This window comes from Mobula hypostoma, chromosome 11, assembly GCF_963921235.1.
Source record: "Mobula hypostoma chromosome 11, sMobHyp1.1, whole genome shotgun sequence".
Classification (NCBI taxonomy): domain Eukaryota; kingdom Metazoa; phylum Chordata; class Chondrichthyes; order Myliobatiformes; family Myliobatidae; genus Mobula; species Mobula hypostoma.
In genome coordinates, this window is record NC_086107.1 from 88,313,763 (window position 1) to 88,320,333 (window position 6,571).

The following is a 6,571-nucleotide window of genomic DNA, read 5'->3' on the forward strand; positions in this document are numbered from 1 at the left end:
CTTGAAAATAAGATTGACGATCTCAGGACAAGACTGCTGTATCAGAGGCAGATCTCAGTTGTTTGTTTCATTGAGACTTGGTTAACGGCAAACACGCCGCACGCAGCAATCCGACCAGAAGGTTTTACAATTTTCAGAATGGATCGAATCTCGAGTTCTGGTAAGGAAGCAGATGACGGAAATGTTTTATAGTCAGTTCTAGTTGGTGAACGGGCGGTGGGGTTTTGTTAGCTTCTTGTTCTCCTGACTTAGAGCAACTAACGATTAAATGTAGTCCATTTTATTTGCCTCTGGAGTTCGCAACCGTGACCATGACCGCAGTTTACATCCCACCAGCGGCTGACGATAAACAAGCACTCGTGAAACTGCTCGATGTTGCCTGTAAACAACTGCCCATCCCGACGCATTTCAAACTATAGTCGGCGACTTTCACTAGGCATATTTGAAGTAAACCTTGCACATTTATCACCAGCACATAACCTGTTGCAGAGGTTCCAACACATTAGTCCACTGTTACACCACGATAAGGAATACCCTCGTTTCTTCCCTGACCGCATTTTGGCATGTCGAATCATTTGGCTGGATTCCTGCTACCTGTATACAGAGCCTAAAAAGCAAGGCTCCAGACATGAAGTCAATTAATAGGTGATCGTGGGAGGCTGAGGAACGGTTACATAATTGCCTGGGGTTAGTGGACTGGGCCACGCTCACGAACATCCTAGAATCTTAATGAACCTTGACGACTACACCGGGGTTCGTTACAGACTTCATTAAAACAGCTGTGGTTGAGTGTGTCCTCATGAAATTGTTCAGGGTTTTCCCCATTCGGAAGCCCTGGATGAACAATGATATCCAGAACTTGCTGAGAGCCAGATCAGAGGCATTTAAATCTGGAAATCAAGAATGCTCCAAGAGGTGCATAATGATCTCTGGAAAGCCCTCTCTCAGGTGAAGTGGATGTGTGCTTAGTCCCCTGCTCTTACTCGCTTTCCAGCTATGACAGCTCCATTGCCGAATACAAGTTTGCTGATGACACCACTGTCGTGGACTGTATCAAAGGGGGTCATGAATCAGTGTACTGGAGGGAGATTGAAAACTTGGCTGAGTGGCCGAATAACAACAAACTCTCACTCAATGTCAGTAAGCACAAGGAACTGATTGTTGACTTCAGGAGAGGAAAACCAGAGGTCCATTAGCCAGTACTTAGCAGAGGATCAGAAGTGGGGAGAGTAAGTAACTTTAAATTGCTGGGTGTCACTATCTGAGAGGACCTGTCCTGGACCCATCATGTAAATATTGTTTCGAAGAAAATACAACAATGCCTGTACTTCCTCATGAGTCTGTGAATGTTGGGCATGTCACTGAAAACCTCTGCAAACTTATATGGATGTATAGTGGAAGGTGAACTGTCTGGGTGCATTATGGCCTGGTGTGGGAACACCAGTGGCTTTGAGCAGAAAATTCTACAGAAGGTAGTTGATTTGGCCCAGTACATCACAGGTAAAACCCTTCCAACCATTGAGTACTTCTACGTAAAATGTTGCTGTAAAAAAGCAGCATCTATCAATCATCAAAGATCCTCACCACCCAGGCCATGCACTTTTCTCGCTGCTGCCAGCATGTAGAAGGTACAGGTGCCTCAGGACTTGCACCACCATGTTGAAGAACAGTTACTACCCTGAACCATCAATCTCTTGACCAAAAGGGGATAGCTACACTCATTTAAGAACTCTATTATATTGTTATTTCATGTCCATTATTTATTGCTATTTATTTATACCTGCATTTGCACAGTTTGTTTACAGTTAACAGCTCTTGATGTTTATAGTTTACAGTTACTGTTCTATAGATTAGCTAAGTATGCCCACAGAAAAATAACCTCGGGGTTGTATGTGATGACATGTATGTACCCTGATCATAAATTTTACTTTGAACTATCCTGATAACTTTCTCTGTCTATTAACTAAACTGTCAAAATCTCTCAGCAATTAAATGTTTTTCTCATTTCTCTCACCATTCTATAGTCCAGCAGAAATAATACCCTCTGCTCTGTTCTCCATGATCCGCATGCTTGAAGGTGAATGGTTACAGGGAGTCACACATACCTTTCCTGCTCCCCGCAAGCTGGTTCTGGAGACCAGACCTCCTGGTTCTCACTTCCGGATTACTGTATATTGCAGTCTGTAACCCACTCCTGGGGATCTGTATTTCTAATATAAACTCCCCAAGCTCCTGGATTAGATCCCAGTGTGTAACCCACTGCCAGGGATCTGTTATACTACAAATAAACCAGTGAAGGTTATTATAGCCGGGGATGGTAGTGAGGATAAGCTCCCACTACCTATTAAATGCTCCAGATACGTGTAAGTGTGTAAATGTAGGAGGGAACTATGTTGAAAAATAAATGTGCTAGGTTTCTAAAATTGACTCCTTCTCCCTTAGGCCACAAACTTATCAATCACCCCTTGTCGTGTCCACCACAATTAGCCTCTGACAACCAAGTCCTGCTCTTGACTTTCATGTGTGGCTTAGCTAATAAGCCCAGAGGAGCTATTTCTACTACCAGAAGGAGGGGATATATGGGTTATTGGCACCTTCAAACTAGTTGTCTGGAGCAGATTATCCTTGTAAAACGTGGATTGCAGCTCATCTGGGAGAAGGGAAATGCTGATTATAAACTGCCGCTGCCTTGTGGCTGTACCCACTCCTGGGAAGGCTTCTGGAGTAAATCCCAAGGGAAAAATCGAGAGCTGGAGTACTTGAGGCAGTCCTACGTTGAGTTCAATGCTGACTGGCAACTCATGCTGATGCCAAACTGTATCAGTTGGTCTCTGTTATTGCTTTGGAGTCATTAGATGCATGTAGAGGGGGAGCTTGCTACATGGGCACCAGCTTGCTCTCCATATTATACTGCCCTGGCTTATATATCCAGACAGCAAGGAGACAACATCCATGGTCGACACTGACCAATGGAGGCACATAGCATACCAAACCCCTGGATTAGATCCCCATCTGTAACTCACTCTTGCAAATCTGCTATCCTATATATAAACTCACAAACCCCTGAGGTAGATCCCAGCCTGTAGCCCACTCCCAGGGATAGTTTATTATTATAGAAAAAAAAACAAACCCCATGATTAGATCCCAGTCTGTAACCAACTCTTGGGGATCTGTTATTTCACCCAGCCCAACTGAGCCACTCAGTCTATTTCCTGATTTTACTGACTTGGCTGCCTTGGATAATAATTCCAGGATTACCACCTTGGTGCTTCTGCTTTCTTCTGCAATCTAGAGGTTCATCTTCACTCCACAACCCTCCCTTTATCATATCAATGACTTGTTTCACTTCCTTTGGTGGCGCCATCATGATTCCTTAGTGAGGGCAAATAAAAATGAGGCAGGGCCAATTTAAGCAGTGATTGTGTGAGTGGCTAAGAAATTGGTGCAGGGATCAGCGTTTCAAATTTCTGGATCATTGGAATCTCTTCTGGGGAAGTATGACCTGCAGAAAAGGGATGGGTTACACCTAAACCCAGAGGGACCAATTGTTTTTGCAGGCAGGTTTGCTAGAGCTGTTGGGTGGGTTTAAACTAATTTGGCAGGGGAATGAGAATCTGAGTGGTACAGCTGAGTATAGAGATGTTGGTTTGCTAGCATAGGTGTATATTGAGACTGTCAGGAAGGACAGGCTGGTGATAGGGTAAAATCACAGTTAGCTTTGCTGTGTATTTAATACTTAAATATTCTATTTGCTCAGAGCACAACAGGACAAGTGTGAATTCTTTAAAACAAGCATCATTTACTGTGGTCATGTGATTGACACACAGAGATTAAACAAGGGGGCTGAGAAAATTCAAGCAGTGGTGGATGTCCCAAGACCAAAGGATGTGTCACAGTTGTGGTCCTTCAGGGATTTTTTAACTAACATAACCAATTCCTGCCAAGCTTGTTTACTGTGCTTTACCCCTTGAACTCATTACCGCAGATCGGGAGGAAATAACAATGAACAAAGCAGTGTGAGATGGCTTTCAAAAAGTTAAAGGAAATGGTGACGTCAGACACTGTACTGACACGTTATAATCCACATTGTTCTGAGAAGCCTGCTTGTGTTGCCTCACCTTATCATATAGGTGCAGTTGTATCACATATTATGAGTGATGGACGTGACCAGCCCATGGCCTTTGCATGATGTTCTCTTACCACAGCAGAGAAAAATTATGCACAGATTGATAGGGGAGCATAGGGTCTGGAGTTGCTTGGCTTGATTAATGCTTAAAATAGACACAATGATGCTCCAGGTAATCTGCTAGACTAGGGATGATTTCCAAATGAGAAGTTATTGTGAGATTTTTTTGGTTAAATATAGCTTGCAAGTTTGTGAATGTTGGAGTCTGCGTCTGCCCTGAGTGATGCAAGCTAGTTACTAGTCTAGTAACCGATTTAGAACCAAGACCCATAATTTACGAGTTGTCATTTGTGGAATATGACTACAAAAATTCCTGGTGCCCTTTTTCTGAAGTAAATTGTGGTAAACTACCACCGCAAGCGGAGGCGATGCTGATTGAAAGGATGGGCAATGCGGCTGCATTTCAAAGCAGAGGTGCAACTTATTCAAGACAAAGTTGCAAATGGAGTTGGTATCGCTCTTGGAGTTGGAGTGAGCAATCAGGAGAGGAGTCAATGTGGAACAGTTTTACTGCCCATTCACCTAAACCAGGTGTGCATTTGGATCGATCAAAGTGCCAAGCCGATTTGGTGAGATTGAGAACAGCTTGGCTGTGCAGCCCAGGTTTGTCGCTGTGCTGGGATCTGGGTCCTAGAGCGAGGTACTGCCCGGTACTTGGACAATTTAAACACTGGGTCCAGATAGATGGGGAAGCCTGAGTGTTAGGACCAGATGGAAGCGTCAGGCTGGTTTTGCTCGCTGTCCTGCGGTGTTCATTCCTCTCTCTGCAGCATCAGGGCTGTAATCTGCTCATTTCTGAGAATTGTGCAGTGTTTTTGCCACATTAAGATGAAGAACTGAGAATGAGGCTTGGGCCTAATCTGGCTGCTCCAGAGAGCGGATCTGAGGACTCAATCTGGTTCAGAGTGACATCATTTGCTCCGATTGTTTGCATAATGCGTGGGTTTTAAAAAAGACCGTTAAAAATTCCTCTACGTTTTAAACCTTTGACACTCAACATCACATGCCTGAGCAGTTTAGCCTCTTTTCTCAAGCAGTGAAAAAAAAATGACTTCTCTCCGAGATTCCTTACTTCTTCAATCTCGGCCTCTTGCTCTGATTTCTTGCTTTGTGGCTGCCTGTAATCAATCAGATCTCAACGTGTAAAATTTATACATTATTTGATAATAAATACTCTTTAAATCTTTGAAATGGATTCTTTGAAATCAGAGCCAATAAGAAGGTGTTATAGATCAGTCAGATGATCCATAGCCAATGACACTGAAATGCAACATCTGATAAGGAATGAATATATAACTGAAGATTAACCATCACAGAACAAGGGTGAGAGACTCTATATGGAACACAGGGAGGGTGGATCAGAACAATAAGGGACAACTGGCCAGCGTAGATCTTTCCTATTATTTGACTATTCAGGAGAGTCAGGGAAATAAAGTGTGTTTTCACGCAGTTACTTGTTTGCTTGTTAGTTTTCACATGCTTGTTAGTTTAGACAATGAAGGTACTTGTTGATAATCATAGATTCTCTCTGTGCCTCTCTGATATTATTACAAGGGGTGATCCTTGTAACAATGCAGACAGATGCATCGAAAGATGAAGAAGTATTCTAAAGGGAGAATGACACATCCTAGGCTGACAAGGGAAGTCAAAGATAGAATAAAAGTAAATGAGATGGCATATAATAAAAATTACTGAGATTCTAGAGGATTGGGAAGCTTTTAAAAACCAAAAGAAGGGAACAGAAGAAGCCATGGGGAGAGAAAAGATAAAATATGAAGGTAGGTGAGTCAATAATATAAAAAGAGGATATCAATTCTTTTCAGATATACTGTATAAAGAGTTAAAGAGTAAAAGAGAGCTGACAGTGGATATCAGACTGCTGGAAACCGACACTGAGGATGCAGTAATGGAATCAAAGAACGGTCGGACAAATTTAGCAAATACTTTATGTCAGTCTTCACTGTGCCAGAAATTAGAGAATGTCAGAGGGTGGAAGTGAATGCAGTTGCTATTACTAAGGAGAAATTGCTTGAGAAGCAAAAAGGTGCACCAGTCACCTGGACCAGATGGATGAGACCCCAGTGTCATGAAAGTGGTAGCTGAAGAGATTGTGGAGATATTAGTAATAATCTGACGACTAGTGGTGTTCTGCAGGCGTTGATGTTGGGACTGCTTCTTTTCAAATTATACAGTATGTCAATGATTTGGATGATGGAATTGATGGTTTTGTGGCCAAGTTTGCAGATGATACAAAGAAAGGTGGAGGGCCAGTTGAAATGGGGAAGCAGGGAGTTTGCAGAAAGACTTTGCTGAGAGACACGGGCATAGAAGAGAATATAGTGTAGGGGAGTGTATGGTCATGCATTTTGTTTTCTTTCATGGTTA

At 42.8% G+C, this 6,571-nt stretch overlaps 1 pseudogene; it reads left to right on the plus strand.

Annotated features, from left to right (window-relative positions):
- Positions 1-6,571, plus strand: part of LOC134353496 (guanylate-binding protein 1-like) — a 192,695-nt pseudogene that overhangs the window by 61,313 nt on the left and 124,811 nt on the right.